The following is a 16,398-nucleotide window of genomic DNA, read 5'->3' on the forward strand; positions in this document are numbered from 1 at the left end:
TGAGTGGTTATTTGGCATGTAAGGTGAATTCTAGATCAGTGATTCTGAGCAGCACATTGCTGCAGGCAGGTCCCCATCAAATGTGCTGCTGAAACTCAAGCTCTGCTTCTATAACAATACCAATGCCAACATCAAGTTCACTTGTAAACCTGCCTCAGGCCCTTAAAGCTTCAGTCTTCAGCCACAAATACCCCAAGGCGCTCTGGGAATTTTCAATAAGTTGTGGAATCCTGAGCTGGACCAAGACACTACTGGAATGAGGTAGTGCATAACGGCAGTAATGACAATAGTTGCTGCAAAACTCAATTTTTTAAAATTGTATTTTTATTTTACCCCATTTTCTCCCCAATTTTGTGGTATCCAATTGTTAGTAGTTACTATCTTGTCTCATCGCTACAACTCCCGTACGGGCTCGGGAGAGATCAAGGTTGAAAGTCATGCATCCTCCGAAACATAACCCAACCAAGCCACACTGCTTCTTAACACAGCGCCCATCCAACCCGGAAGCCAGCCGCACCAATGTGTCAGAGGAAACACTGTGCACCTGGCGACCTGGTTCGCGTGCACTGCGCCCGGCCTGCCACAGGAGTCGCAAGTGCGCGATGAGACAAGGACATCCCTACCAGCCAAACCCTCCCTAACCCGGACGACGCTAGGCCAATTGTGCGTCTCCCCACGGACCTCCCGGTCGCGGCCCGGCTGCGACAGAGCCTGGGCTCGAACCCAGAGTCTCTGGTGGCACAGCGCCCTAGACCACTGCTCCACCCGGGAGGCCCGAAACTCCATATTTTGACGAGTACTGAGAGTACTTTGAATTGAAGGATCCTTGGCATCAGAGGGCTTCCTTAAGCCCAGGTACCGGTTCAGGGCACAAATAAATATTGCATGCACTTAGGCTGGCATTAGCCATCTCATGTCTGACTACACCAATGTGCTAACTAGCAGCAACAAACCCAACCCATGGCCATAGCAAAACATGTCAGTTGGTTGAATAGTGTAACGGTGTCACCCAACCTGGTCTCTGAGAATTTCGTATTATTCTGTATGTAAGTCCGAGACACTCCATGTAGTATATGTTACATTTCATATGGTTCATATGGTATGTCCATCACCCATTTGGTATGATATGTTACGAATTACAATTCGTGTTATATGTTTACAAATGTGCTAAACTTAGATGTTAGCCACCTACCTAGAATTCGTTAACTTTAAGGTTAAGTTTAGGTTAGGTTTAGGGATCTCCAAAAATCATTTTGTTCACTGTTCACTTGCTATTTTCACAACTTGTCAGGCAGGAGCCCCGAATAAAGGTGTGCCATGTGACTTAAGTACCCTAGTGACACCACTGTTGTTGCCAGACTTCTGTGAAAAGGACTCGCCATCGTGAGGCCTCTGATAGGGACTCGAGTTACAGCCCTGATGACACAGACGGCTTCATCAACAACAACAGGTAATGTGCGTTATGTGAAAAGTTGTATTCCGAACTCCCCGGCTTGATAAACTAGTAGGCTAATTCCCCTGCCAAGCAGATACAACTAGTAGTAATTTTGGTTGTGAAGTGCAATAGCAAAAAGCTTTCTCCTTTCTTTAGAACAAAATGCAATTTACCACTTGGCTGTCTATTATATCACCCTGTCACAGACCCTCCCATTCAGTACCACCTCATAAGATTGCCTGCTGCAGTTGTTTGAGAGCTGTCCAGTTAGCAGCCGAACATACAGCATAGAGAAGACCAGCAAGGGGGCCCTCATAAGCACCATGCAGACATGCCCTTGATGTGAGCATTCCTATGAATGGAACAGTCAGCCACATGTTGGCAAGTATCCGGCCAGCAACATTCACCTGTCAGCGGCTCATCATTTGTACAAATACAGAAGGTAACCCACTTCATGACTTTGGTAACCCAATTGTGAAACAAAATGTATGTACACTGACATTATTTGGTGCTTATTTTCTACTACTTAGATGCATATTTTATTTGTATTTTATTTCACTTTTATTTAACCAGGTAGGCTAGTTGAGAACAAGTTGTCTTTTACAACTGCGACCTGGATATACAGTGCCCTCCACTAATATTGGCACCCTTGAGCAAAACATTTTTTTATGTTTATCCTCTTGGTCTTTCATTCAAAAATAAACACAAAATCAAACCTTTAACTGAAGTAAAATGATTGGAAAAAATACAATATTTTTCTCAGAAACATGTGTGGCACAATTATTGGCACCTGTAGAAATTCTTATGAATAAAATCTAATTGAACTAAATTCCCATTCATATTTTACGTTTTTAAGTTCCCCTGAGTGATTAGGAAACACTTAAGTGGTAAGCCATGACTTCCTGTTTCACTGGGGTAATAATATGAGGTGACACACAGGCCAAGTTCTCATAGTCATTCATCACTATGGGAAAGACCCGAGAATGCAGTAATGATGTGCGACCAAAGGTTGTTGAGCTGCACAAATCAGGAAATGGCTATAAGAAAATAGCTCAACGGTTGAAAATGCCCATTTCCACTATCAGGGCAATAATTAAGAAGTTTAAAGCAACTGGAGATGTTAACAATCGGCCTGGAAGAGGACGTGTGTCTATATTGACCCCACGCACAGTGAGGAGGATGGTTTGTGACCAAAAAAATCTCCAAGGATCACAGCTGGAGAATTGCAGACGTTAGTTGGGACTTGGGGTCAGAAAGTCTCCAAAACTACGATCACACAACCACAAGTTGTTTGGGAGGGTTGGCATAAAAAAGCCTTTGGTGTCATTAAACAACAAACTCAAGCGCCTAGTTTGCCAAAACGTTACTGGAACTTTCAATGGGACCGGGTTCAATGGTCAGATGAGACCAAAATTTAGCTTTTGTAGCCATGCAGAAAAGTACCTCATCCCCTTTGTGAAGTATGGCGGTGGATCTTTGATGTCAAAGGCCCTGGACAACTTGTTAGGATACATGGTATCATGGACTCCATCAATTACCAGCAGATATTGAGTCAAAACCTGAATGCCTCTCTCTGCTAGGAAGCTTAAACTGGGCCGTGGTTGGATCTTCCAGCAGGACAATGATCCAAAGCACACCTCAAAATCAACACAAAAATGATTCACTGACCACAGAATCCAGGTTTTTGCCATGGCCATCCAAGTCCCCTGACCTGAACCCCATAGAAAACATGTGGGATGAGCTGAAGAGGAGAGTCCACAAGCATGGACCTCAGAGTCTGAAGGATCTGGAGAGATTCTGTGTGGAGGAATGGTCTCAGATCCCTTGCCATGTGTTCTCCAACCTCATTATGCATTATAGGAGAAGTTAAATCAAATAAAATCAAATTTGATTTGTCACATGCACTGAATACAATAGGTGTAGACCTTACAGTGAAATGTTTACTTACAAGCCCTTAACCAACAATGCAGTTTTAAGAAAATACCTACAAAAAAAGTAAGAGAGAAGAATAACAAATAATTAAAGAGCAGCAGTTAATAACAATAGGGGCTACATACAGGGGTACCGGTACAGAGTCAATCTGCGGGGGCACCGGTGTCAAGCTAATTGAGGTAATACGTACATGTAGGTAGAGTTATTAAAGTGACTATGCATAGATAATAACAGAGAGTAGCAGCGGGGTGGGGCAATGCAAAAGTCTGTTCAGGAGTCTTATGGCTTGGGCATAGAAGCTGTTTAGAAGAAGCCTCTTGGACATAGACTTGGCGCTCCGGTACCGTTTGCCGTGCGGAGGCAGAGAGAACACTCTATGACTAGGGTGGCTGAAGTCTTTGACAGTTTGTAGGGCCTTCCTCTGACACCATCTGGTATAGAGGTTCTGGATGGCAGGAAGCTTGGCCCCGGTGATACACTGGGCCGTACTGATAATAATGATAATAACATGGACAGTGATGGAGACTGTAGTCAGATAGGAGTTGAGGCAGTTCCATAGAGATGGATAGAGGACTCATCTGTAAAGGTATACTCAGTTTATATGACTATAGCCTAGGTGCCAGTATGTTTACCTAACATTTGACTCCTTATACTCTTTGACATTGCCAAACAATTGTGTAGCTCGATTAGATTAGAAGCTCACAACATTGTTTGGAAATGACATGGAATACAGGGAGTGGACTGTTACCTAAACAGACTGGTACCCAGGCTAGTTAAACAGACTGGTGCCCAGGCTAATATGAATAGCTGTATGTCTCTAAATTGCTCTCCCTGGCCTTTCGTGACCTAAAAACTATGTGCCCTGGTGTGACTATCTCTATCCTATATTTTTGGTACTCTAGCCAGTCTAGAGTCTTTGAGAACACATTCCTATCAACTTTATAGAATGGCGCTGAGGTCTCTGCTTCTGAAAGATGAATTTATGCTTCCATTAATGCCAATTAACCTTAATAATGAATCACCCTTATGTTGCTCCGACTCCTCACTCGCTCCCGAACCACTTACGTTTTCAATTTCCTTCCCTTCTCAAGCTCAAAGCTAAACGTTTCTCCCTGCCAGAGTGCTAAGTCCAGCGCTCAACACAGATACACAGCAAACGGCTCTCGCATGTCATCTGCATTCAACCAGGACTGACAGTACTAGGAAGGAGAGAACGGTAGGGAGAAGGGAGAGAGCTTCTGCTGCATCTCCAGCATTGGACTGCCGCCAAGTCTGTGGCGGCGAAGTGAGCTGACCTCCCGCTCACCTCATCCAGGCAGGCACATACACACACACACACACACAGCCATCCATTTCATACCAGAAATACTGTATCTCCGCAGACAACATTTTACACCCTCTTCAGAGATCACCTCCTCCCAGTGGCTGTGCTGAGAGGACCGGCCCAGAAGCTGCGCCTCTCCTCTCTAAGCCAAACTGAAGCCCTGGCCTGAGCCAAGAACAACTGGCCTATCAAATCACACTGTCATCTAGAGAAAGAAGACAGTGCAGGGACTACAGGGAAAGTAGCCTATCCATCCAAATTTAATTTCAAAAACTGTTAGTGGCAAAAGTTATTCAACAACTTTGTCTTTCTTTGGGTCCAAGACTAGTGTCTTGATTTTCCGCTAATTGAATCCTAATGCTCTTCATTTTTTAACCATGATTTAGTAAGTCAAGCTACTGTATTTAATAACTTACACTATACAGTGCCTTGCGAAAGTATTCGGCCCCCTTGAACTTTGCGACCTTTTGCCACATTTCAGGCTTCAAACATAAAGATATAAAACTGTATTTTTTTGTGAATAATCAACAACAAGTGGGACACAATCATGAAGTGGAACGACATTTATTGGATATTTCAAACTTTTTTAACAAATCAAAAACTGAAAAATTGGGCGTGCAAAATTATTCAGCCCCTTTACTTTCAGTGCAGCAAACTCTTTCCAGAAGTTCAGTGAGGATCTCTGAATGATCCAATGTTGACCTAAATGACTAATGATGATAAATACAATCCACCTGTGTGTAATCAAGTCTCCGTATAAATGCACCTGCACTGTGATAGTCTCAGAGGTCCGTTAAAAGTGCAGAGAGCATCATGAAGAACAAGGAACACACCAGGCAGGTCCGAGATACTGTTGTGAAGAAGTTTAAAGCCGGATTTGGATACAAAAAGATTTCCCAAGCTTTAAACATCCCAAGGAGCACTGTGCAAGCGATAATATTGAAATGGAAGGAGTATCAGACCACTGCAAATCTACCAAGACCTGGCCGTCCCTCTAAACTTTCAGCTCATACAAGGAGAAGACTGATCAGAGATGCAGCCAAGAGGCCCATGATCACTCTGGATGAACTGCAGAGATCTACAGCTGAGGTGGGAGACTCTGTCCATAGGACAACAATCAGTTGTATATTGCACAAATCTGGCCTTTATGGAAGAGTGGCAAGAAGAAAGCCATTTCTTAAAGATATCCATAAAAAGTGTCGTTTAAAGTTTGCCACAAGCCACCTGGGAGACACACCAAACATGTGGAAGAAGGTGCTCTGGTCAGATGAAACCAAAATTGAACTTTTTGGCAACAATGCAAAACGTTATGTTTGGCGTAAAAGCAACACAGCTCATCACCCTGAACACACACCATCCCCACTGTCAAACATGGTGGTGGCAGCATCATGGTTTGGTCCTGCTTTTCTTCAGCAGGGACAGGGAAGATGGTTAAAATTGATGGGAAGATGGATGGAGCCAAATACAGGACCATTCTGGAAGAAAACCTGATGGAGTCTGCAAAAGACCTGCGACTGGGACGGAGATTTGTCTTCCAACAAGACAATGATCCAAAACATAAAGCAAAATCTACAATGGAATGGTTCAAAAATAAACATATCCAGGTGTTAGAATGGCCAAGTCAAAGTCCAGACCTGAATCCAATCGAGAATCTGTGGAAAGAACTGAAAACTGCTGTTCACAAATGCTCTCCATCCAACCTCACTGAGCTCGAGCTGTTTTGCAAGGAGTAATGGGAAAAAAATTCAGTCTCTCGATGTGCAAAACTGATAGAGACATACCCCAAGCGACTTACAGCTGTAATCGCAGCAAAAGATGGCGCTACAAAGTATTAACTTAAGGGGGCTGAATAATTGTGCACGCCCAATTTTTCCGTTTTTGATTTGTTAAAAAAGTTTGATATATCCAATAAATGTTGTTCCACTTCATGATTGTGTCCCACTTGTTGTTGATTCTTCACAAAAAAATACAGTTTTATATCTTTATGTTTGAAGCCTGAAATGTGGCAAAAAGTCGCAAAGTTCAAGGGGGCCGAATACTTTCACAAGGCACTGTATATACAAAAGTCTGTGGACACCCCTTCAAATTAGCGGTTTCAGCCATTTCAGCCACACCCTTTGCTGACAGGTGTATAAAATCGAGCACACAGCCATGCAATCTCTATAGACAAACATTTGGCAGTACAATGGCTTTAATGAAGAGCTCAGTGAGCTCATTGTCATAAGATGCCACCTTTCCAACAAGTCAGTTTGTCAAATTTCTGCCCAGCTAGAGCAACCTGGTCAACTGTAAGTGCTGTTATTGTGAAGAGGAAAAGTCTAGGAGCAACGACTCAGCCGGGAAGTGGTAAGCTACCCAAGCTCACAGAACGGTACCGTAGAGTGCTGAAGCGTGTAAAAATGGTCTGTCCTCGGTTGAAACACTCACTACCGAGTTCCAAACTGCCTCTGGAAGCAGTCAGCACAAGAACCGTGTGTCCGGAGCTTCATAAAATACAGTTGAAGTCGGAAGTTTACATACACCTTAGCCAAATACATTTAAACTCAGTTTTTCACAATTCCTGACATTTAATCCTAGTAAAAAATTGCCTGTCTTAGGTCAGTTAGGATCACCACTTTATTTTAAGAATGTGAAATGTCAGAATAATAGTAGAGAGAATGATTTATTTCAGCTTTTATTTCTTTCATCACATTCTCAGTGGGTCAGAAGTTTACATACAATCAATTAGTATTTGGTAGTATTGCCTTTTAATTGTTTAACTTGGGTCAAACGTGTCAGGTAGCCTTCCACTAGCTTCCTACAATAAGTTGGGTGAATTTTGGCCCATTCCTCCTGACAGAGCTGGTGTAACTGAGACCGGTTTGTAAGGCTTCCTTGCTCGCACACACTTTTTCAGTTCTGCCCACAAATGTTCTATAGGATTGAGGTCAGGGCTTTGTGATGGCCACTCCAATACATTGACTTTGTTGTCCTTAAGCCATTTCACCACAACTTTGGATGTATGCTTGGGTCATTGTCCATTTGGAAGACACATTTGCGACCAAGCTTTAACTTCCTGACTGATGTCTTGAGATGTTGCTTCAATATATCCACACACTTTTCCTGCCTCATGAAGCCATCTATTTTGTGAAGTGCACCAGTCCTTCCTGCAGAAAAGCACCCACACAACTGCTGCCACCCCTGTGCTTCACGGTTAGGATGATGTTCTTCGACTTGCAAGCCTCCCCCTTTTTCCTCCAAACATAACGATGGTCATTATGGCCAAACAGTTCTATTTTTGTTTCATCAGACCAGAGGACATTTCTCCAAAAACTATGATCTTTGTCCCCATGTGCAGTTGCAAAACGTAGTCTGGCTTTTTATGGTGGTTTTGGAGCAGTGGCTTCTTCCTTGCTGAGCGGCCTTTCAGGTTATGTCGATATAGGACTTGTTTTACTGTGGATATAGACACTTTTGTACCTGTTTCCTCCAGCATCTTCACAAGGTCCTTTGCTGTTGTTCTGGGATTGATTTACACTTTTCGCACCAAAGTACGTTCATCTCTAGGAGACAGAGCGCGTCGCCTTCCTGAACAGTATGACGGCTGTGCAGTTCCATGGTGTTCATACTTGCGTACTGTTGTTTGTATAGATGAATGTGGTACCTTCAGGCGTTTGGAAATTTCTCCCAAGGATGAACTTGACTTGTGGAGGTCTACAACTTTTTTTCTGAGGTCTTGGCTTTCTTTTGATTTTCCCATGATGTCAAGCAAAGAGGCACTGAGTTTGAAGGTAGGCCTTGAAATACATCCACAGGTACACCTCTAATTGAGTCAAATGATGTCAATTAGCCTATCAGAAGCTTCTAAAGCCATGACATCATTTTCTGGAATTTTCCAATCTGTTTAAAGGCACAGTCAACTTAGTGTATGTAAACTTCTGTCTGTGACACAGTCTGTATCAAAGTCTGTGATACAGTGAACTCTGTAAACAATTGTTGGAAAATTACTTGTGTCATGCACAAAGAAGATGTCCTAAGAAACTTGCCGAAACTATAGTTTGGTAACAAGAAATTTGTGAGTGGTTGAAAAATGAGTTTTAATGACTCCAACCTAAGTGTATTTAAACTTCCGACTTCAACTGTAGGTTTCCATGGCCCAGCAGCTGCACGCAAGACTAAGATCACCATGCAACATGCCAAGCATTGCCTGGAGTGGTGTAAAGCTTGCCGCCATTGGACTCTGGTTCAGTGAAAATGTGTTCTCTGGAGTGATGAATCACGTTTCACCATCTGGCAGTCAAACGGACAAATCTGGGTTTGGCAGATGCCAGGAGAACACTACCTGCGCCAATGAGTAGTGCCAACTGTAACGTTTGGTGGAGGAGGAATAATGGTCTGGGGCTGTTTTTCATGGTTCGCTCTAGGCCCCTTAGTTCCAGTGAAGGGAAATCTTAACACTGCAGCATAGAATGACATTCTAGATGATTCTGTGCTTTTAACTTTGTGGCAACAGTTTTGGGAAGGACCTTTCCTGTTTCAGCATGACAATGCTCCCATGCACAAAGCGAGGTCCACACAGAAATGGTTTGTCGAGGTTGGTGTGGAAGAACTTGACTGGCATGACGAGAGCCCTGACCTCAACCCCATCAAACACCTTTGGGATGAATTGGAATGCCGACTGCGAGCCAGGCCTAGTCGCCCAACATCAATGTCTGACCTCACTAATGCTCTTGTGGCTTAATGGAAGCAATTCCCCATAGCAATGTTCCAACATCTAGTGGAAAGCCTTCCCAGAGGAGGGGAGGCTGTTATAGCAGCAAGGGGGGGACCAACTCCATATTAATGCCCATGATTTTGGAATGAGATGTTCGACAAGCAGGTGTCCACACGCTTTTGGTCATGTAGTGCGGCTTAGTGATCCCCGAACCTCCCCACACCCACCCCATTAAAAAGTTCCCATCTGTCCAACATTTGGGAACCAACATCTGATTTTCTCCCCCTCACTCACCATGCCCAAGTCAACGAGGGAGCACCCAGCTAGCTCCTTCCTCACCTCTCTCTCTCATATCTCCCCGTTCTATCTTCATCATCAACACCCCACCCCTAAACCTCCCGTCTTCTGAAGAAAAGCCGGAACACACGTTAACAGTGAGCATCTGGACTGACCTCTTTTCCCCCCTGACAGATACACTGGAAAATGTTCTCCGGCATGTCCTTCCACTATTCCTCTCTCTCTCTACTGTACCTCCATATATTTCCTTAAGTGATTGCTGCCCACTAACCCACTGTCACATACATAGCATATACACTGCTCAAAAAATAAAGGGAACACTAAAATAACACATCCTAGATCTGAATGAATGAAATGTTCTTATTAAATACTTTTTTCTTTACATAGTTGAATGTGCTGACAACAAAATCACACAAAAACTTTCAATGGAAATCAAATTTATCAACCCATGGAGGTCTGGATTTGGAGTCACACTCAAAATTAAAGTGGAAAACCACACTACAGGCTGATCCAACTTTGATGTAATGTCCTTAAAACAAGTCAAAATGAGGCTCAGTAGTGTGTGTGGCCTCCATGTGCCTGTATGACCTCCCTACAACGCCTGGGCATGCTCCTGATGAGGTGGAGGATGGTCTCCTGAGGGATCTCCTCCCAGACCTGAACTAAAGCAACCGCCAACTCTTGGACAGTCTGTGGTGCAACGTAGCATTGATGGATGGAGCAAGACATGATGTCCCAGATGTGCTCAATTGGATTCAGGTCTGGGGAACGGGCGGGCCAGTCCATAGTATCAATGCCTTCCTCTTGCAGGAACTGCTGACACACTCCAGCCACATGAGGTCTAGCATTGTCTTGCATTAGGAGGAACCCAGGGCCAACCGCACCAGCATATGGTCTCACAAGGGGTCTGAGGATCTCATCTCGGTACCTAATGGCAGTCAGGCTACCTCTGGCGAGCACATGGAGGGCTGTGCGTCCCCCCAAAGAAATGCCACCCCACACCATGACTGACCCACCGCCAAACCGGTCATGCTGGAGGATGTTGCAGGCAGCAGAACGTTCTCCATGGCTTCTCCAGACTGTCACGTCTGTCACATGTGCTCAGTGTGAACCTGCTTTCATCTGTGAAGAGCACAGGGCGCCAGTGGCAAATTTGCCAATCTTGGTGTTCTCTGGCAAATGCCAAACGTCCTGCACGGTGTTGGGCTGTAAGCACAACCCCCACCTGTGGACGTCGGGCCCTCATACCACCCTCATGGAGTCTGTTTCTGACCGTTTGAGCAGACACATGCACATTTGTGGCCTGCTAGAGGTCATTTGGCAGGGCTCTGGCAGTGCTCCTCCTGCTCCTCCTTGCACAAAGGCGGAGGTAGCGGTCCTGCTGCTGGGTTGTTGCCCTCCTACGGCCTCCTCCACGTCTCCTGATGTACTGACCTGTCTCCTGGTAGCACCTCCATGCTCTGGACACTACGCTGACAGACACAGCAAACCTTCTTGCCACAGCTCGCATTGATGTTCCATCCTGGATGTTCTGCACTACCTGAGCCACTTGTGTGGGTTGTAGACTCCGTCTCATGCTACCACTAGAGTGAAAGCACTGCCAGCATTCAAAAATGACCAAAACATCAGCCAGGAAGCATAGGAACTGAGAAGTGGTCTGTGGTCACCACCTGCAGAACCACTCCTTTATTGCAGGTGTCTTGCTAATTGCCTATAATTTCCACCTGTTGTCTATTCCATCTGCACAACAGCATGTGAAATCTATTGTCAATCAGTGTTGCTTTTAAGTGTTCCCTTTATTTTTTTGAGCAGTGTATGATATGCATATAAAATGCGAACAAATTATCCCACTACAAACTTTATTTATCCATCTGTCTGTCTTGCTCTCTTTTGAATTGTTTGTCCTCTCACTCTCTTTCTCTGCCTCTCTCCAAGTGTAGCCTACTGTATCATTGTTGCTTGGCTGGCCTTCCTGTAAACTCCAAGCCCAGGAGCTCTGCTTACTCTCACCCCCAGCTTCCCTGTGTCTTGAAGGCTCCAGGAAGTTCTACTCACTTATAATGCTTATAATCAGGATCTCGTTCGTGTGCTTATGGACTTATGGACTGACAAATTCCTTCCTCCTCACTCGCTCTCTTGTGCTGTAGACTTAACATGCCAGCATTCTATTGAATCTCTCTTTCCAGAGAAAGCAAGGGCTCTGCGATGAAGTAGTGTAGGCTGGAGCTACCACGTGGTCTATGTGGTGGAGTAGTGAGAGCCCTGTGGTGGGGCAGTGTGGTGGAGATGCCCAGATTTGTGGATGATTGGCTGTGTGAACAGTTAAACAACGCCAACCTATTTTGCTACCTGACAACTTTACGGTTTCTACTTTTTAATTACCGTTTATATATATATATTTTTTTCCTCAACTTTTTCACTCCGGACGCTTTATCTGGACACGATTCGTCAGGACCTCCAACAGCCGAAGCTAAGTAGTAACATTAACATGATGCCTTCTAATTGCAGTCGCTGTACTCGCCTTACGGCGAGGATAGCTGTGCTACAAGCCCAGCTTCAGACGCAATCGTTAGGCAAGGGTATTTTCAGTGTAGGAAAGGATGAAACAGCGTCTGTGCCACCAGTAAGTACAGATAGTAGTATAAATCCCCTGGCACAGTCCCCGCAGCCAGACAACTTTCTCACGGTTTCTGGAAGGAAATGCTGTACGAACGCTCAACCGGTGTCGCTCATTCAGCCAACAGAAACTTTCAACCGGTTTTCCCCATTAAGCAGCGAGTCGGAGTCAGAGGCCGAGTCTTCTCTGGTCTCTACTCCTCTCGTTACGGGGTCTGAGACGCCGAAGCTTCCCACCATTAGCTCTGACAAATTGAAAACTCTAGTCATTGGCGACTCCATTACCCGCAGTATTAGACTTAAAACGAATCATCCAGCGATCATACACTGTTTACCAGGGGGCAGGGCTACTGACGTTAAGGCTAATCTGAAGATGGTGCTGGCTAAAGCTAAAACTGGCGAGTGTAGAGAGTATAGAGATATTGTTATCCACGTCGGCACCAACGATGTTAGGATGAAACAGTCAGAGATCACCAAGCGCAACATAGCTTCTGCGTGTAAATCAGCTAGAAAGATGTGTCGGCATCGAGTAATTGTCTCTGGCCCCCTCCCAGTTAGGGGAGTGATGAGCTCTACAGCAGAGTCTCACAACTCAATCGCTGGTTGAAAACTGTTTTCTGCCCCTCCCAAAAGTTAGAATTTGTAGATAATTGGCCCTCTTTCTGGGACTCACCCACAAACAGGACCAAGCCTGACCTGCTGAGGAGTGACGGACTCCATCCTAGCTTGAGGGTGCTCTCATCTTATCTACCAACATAGACAGGGCTCTAACTCCTCTAGCTCCACAATGAAATAGGGTGCAGGCCAGGCAGCAGGCTGTTAGCCAGCCTGCCAGCATAGTGGAGTCTGCCACTAGCACAGTCAGTGTAGTCAGGTCAGCTATCACCATTGAGACCGTGTCTGTGCCTCGACCTAGGTTGGGCAAAACTAAACATGGCGGTGTTCGCCTTAGCAATCTCACTAGGATAAAGACCACCTCCATTCCTGTCATTATTGAAAGAGATCATGATACCTCACATCTCAAAATAGGGCTACTTAATGTTAGATCCCTTACTTCAAAGGCAATTATAGTCAATGAACTAATCACTGACCATAATCTTGATGTGATTGGCCTGACTGAAACATGGCTTAAGCCTGATGAATTTACTGTGTTAAACGAGGCCTCACCTCAGGGCTACACTAGTGAACATATCCCCGTGCGTCCCGCAAAGGCGGAGGTGTTGCTAACATTTACGATAGCATATTTCAATTTACAAAAAAAAAAGGCGTTTTCGTCTTTTGAGCTTCTAGTCATGAAATCTATGCAGCCTACTCAATCACTTTTTATAGCTACTGTTTACAGGCCTCCTGGGCCATATACAGCGTTCCTCACTGAGTTCCCTGAATTCCTATCGGACCTTGTAGTCATAGCAGATAATATTCTAATCTTTGGTGACTTTAATATTCACATGGAAAAGTCCACAGACCCACTCCAAAAGGCTTTCGGAGCCATCATCGACTCAGTGGGTTTTGTCCAACATGTCTCTGGACCCACTCACTGTCACAGTCATACGCTGGACCTAGTTTTGTCCCATGGAATAAATGTTGTGGATCTTAATGTTTTTCCTCATAATCCTGGACTATCGGACCACTATTTTATTACGTTTGCAATTGCAACAAATAATCTGCTCAGACCCCAACCAAGGAACATCAAAAGTCGTGCTATAAATTCACAGACAACACAAAGATTCCTTGATGTCCTTCCAGATTCCCTCTGTCTACCCAAGGACGCCAGAGGACAAAAATCAGTTAACCACCTAACTGAGGAACTCAATTTAACCTTGCGCAATACCCTAGATGCAGTTGCACCCCTAAAAACTAAAAACATTTCTCATAAGAAACTAGCTCCCTGGTACACAGAAAATACCCGAGCTCTGAAGCAAGCTTCCAGAAAATTGGAACGGAAATGGCGCCACACCAAACTGGAAGTCTTCCGACTAGCTTGGAAAGACAGTACCGTGCAGTACCGTAGAGCCCTTACTGCTGCTCGATCATCCTATTTTTCTAACTTAATTGAGGAAAATAAGAACAATCCGAAATTCCTTTTTGATACTGTCGCAAAGCTAACTAAAAAGCAGCATTCCCCAAGAGAGGATGACTTTCACTTTAGCAGTGATAAATTCATGAACTTCTTTGAGGAAAAGATTATGATTATTAGAAAGCAAATTACGGACTCCTCTTTAAATCTGCGTATTCCTTCAAAGCTCAGTTGTCCTGAGTCTGCACAACTCTCCCAGGACCTAGGATCAAGAGAGACGCTCAAGTGTTTTAGTACTATATCTCTTGACACAATGATGAAAATAATCATGGCCTCTAAACCTTCAAGCTGCATACTGGACCCTATTCCAACTAAACTACTGAAAGAGCTGCTTCCTGTGCTTGGCCCTCCTATGTTGAACATAATAAACGGCTCTCTATCCACCGGATGTGTACCAAACTCACTAAAAGTGGCAGTAATAAAGCCTCTCTTGAAAAAGCCAAACCTTGACCCAGAAAATATAAAAAACTATAGGCCTATATCGAATCTTCCATTCCTCTCAAAAATTTTAGAAAAGGCTGTTGCGCAGCAACTTACTGCCTTCCTGAAGACAAACAATGTATACGAAATGCTTCAGTCTGGTTTTAGACCCCATCATAGCACTGAGACGGCACTTGTGAAGGTGGTAAATGACATTTTAATGGCATCGGACCGAGGCTCTGCGTCTGTCCTCGTGCTCCTAGACCTTAGTGCTGCTTTTGATACCATCGATCACCACATTCTTTTGGAGAGATTGGAAATGCAAATTGGTCTACACGGACAAGTTCTGGCCTGGTTTAGATCTTATCTGTCAGAAAGATATCAGTTTGTCTCTGTGAATGGTTTGTCCTCTGACAAATCAACTGTAAATTTCGGTGTTCCTCAAGGTTCCGTTTTGGGGCCACTATTGTCTGGACAAGAGGAATACCTATGTGAGAATGCTGTTCATTGACTACAGCTCGGCATTCAACACCATAGTACCCTCCAAGCTCGTCATCAAGCTCGAGACCCTGGGTCTCGACCCCGCCCTGTGCAACTGGGTTCTGGACTTCCTGACGGGCCGCCCCCAGGTGGTGAGGGTAGGCAACAACATCTCCTCCCCGCTGATCCTCAACACTGGGGCCCCACAAGGGTGCGTTCTGAGCCCTCTCCTGTACTCCCTGTTCACCCACGACTGCGTGGCCATGCACGCCTCCAACTCAATCATCAAGTTTGCGGACGACACAACAGTGGTAGGCTTGATTACCAACAACGACGAGACGGCCTACAGGGAGGAGGTGAGGGCCCTCGGAGTGTGGTGTCAGGAAAATAACCTCACACTCAACGTCAACAAAACTAAGGAGATGATTGTGGACTTCAGGAAACAGCAGAGGGAACACCCCCATCCACATCGATGGAACAGTAGTGGAGAGGGTAGCAAGTTTTAAGTTCCTCGGCATACACATCACAGACAAACTGAATTGGTCCACTCACACAGACAGCATCGTGAGGAAGGCGCAGCAGCGCCTCTTCAACCTCAGGAGGCTGAAGAAATTCGGCTTGTCACCAAAAGCACTCACAAACTTCTGCAGATGCACAATCGAGAGCATCCTGGCGGGCTGTATCACCGCCTGGTATGGCAACTGCACCGCCCTCAACCGTAAGGCTCTCCAGAGGGTAGTGAGGTCTGCACAACGCATCACCGGGGGCAAACTACTTGCCCTCCAGGACACCTACACCACCCGATGCTACAGGAAGGCCATAAAGATCATCAAGGACATCAACCACCCGAGCCACTGCCTGTTCACCCCGCTGTCATCCAGAAGGTGAGGTCAGTACAGGTGCATCAAAGCTGGGACCGAGAGACTGAAAAACAGCTTCTATCTCAAGGCCATCAGACTGTTAAACAGCCACCACTAACATTGAGTGGCTACTGCCAACACACTGTCAATGACACTGACTCTACTCCAGCCACTTTAATAATGGGAATTGATGGGAAATGATGTAAATATATCACTAGCCACTTCAAACAATGCTACCTAATATAATGTTACTTACCCTACATT

The sequence above is a fragment of the Oncorhynchus tshawytscha genome, linkage group LG01 (genome assembly GCF_018296145.1).
Source record: "Oncorhynchus tshawytscha isolate Ot180627B linkage group LG01, Otsh_v2.0, whole genome shotgun sequence".
NCBI classification, from domain to species: Eukaryota; Metazoa; Chordata; class Actinopteri; order Salmoniformes; family Salmonidae; genus Oncorhynchus; species Oncorhynchus tshawytscha.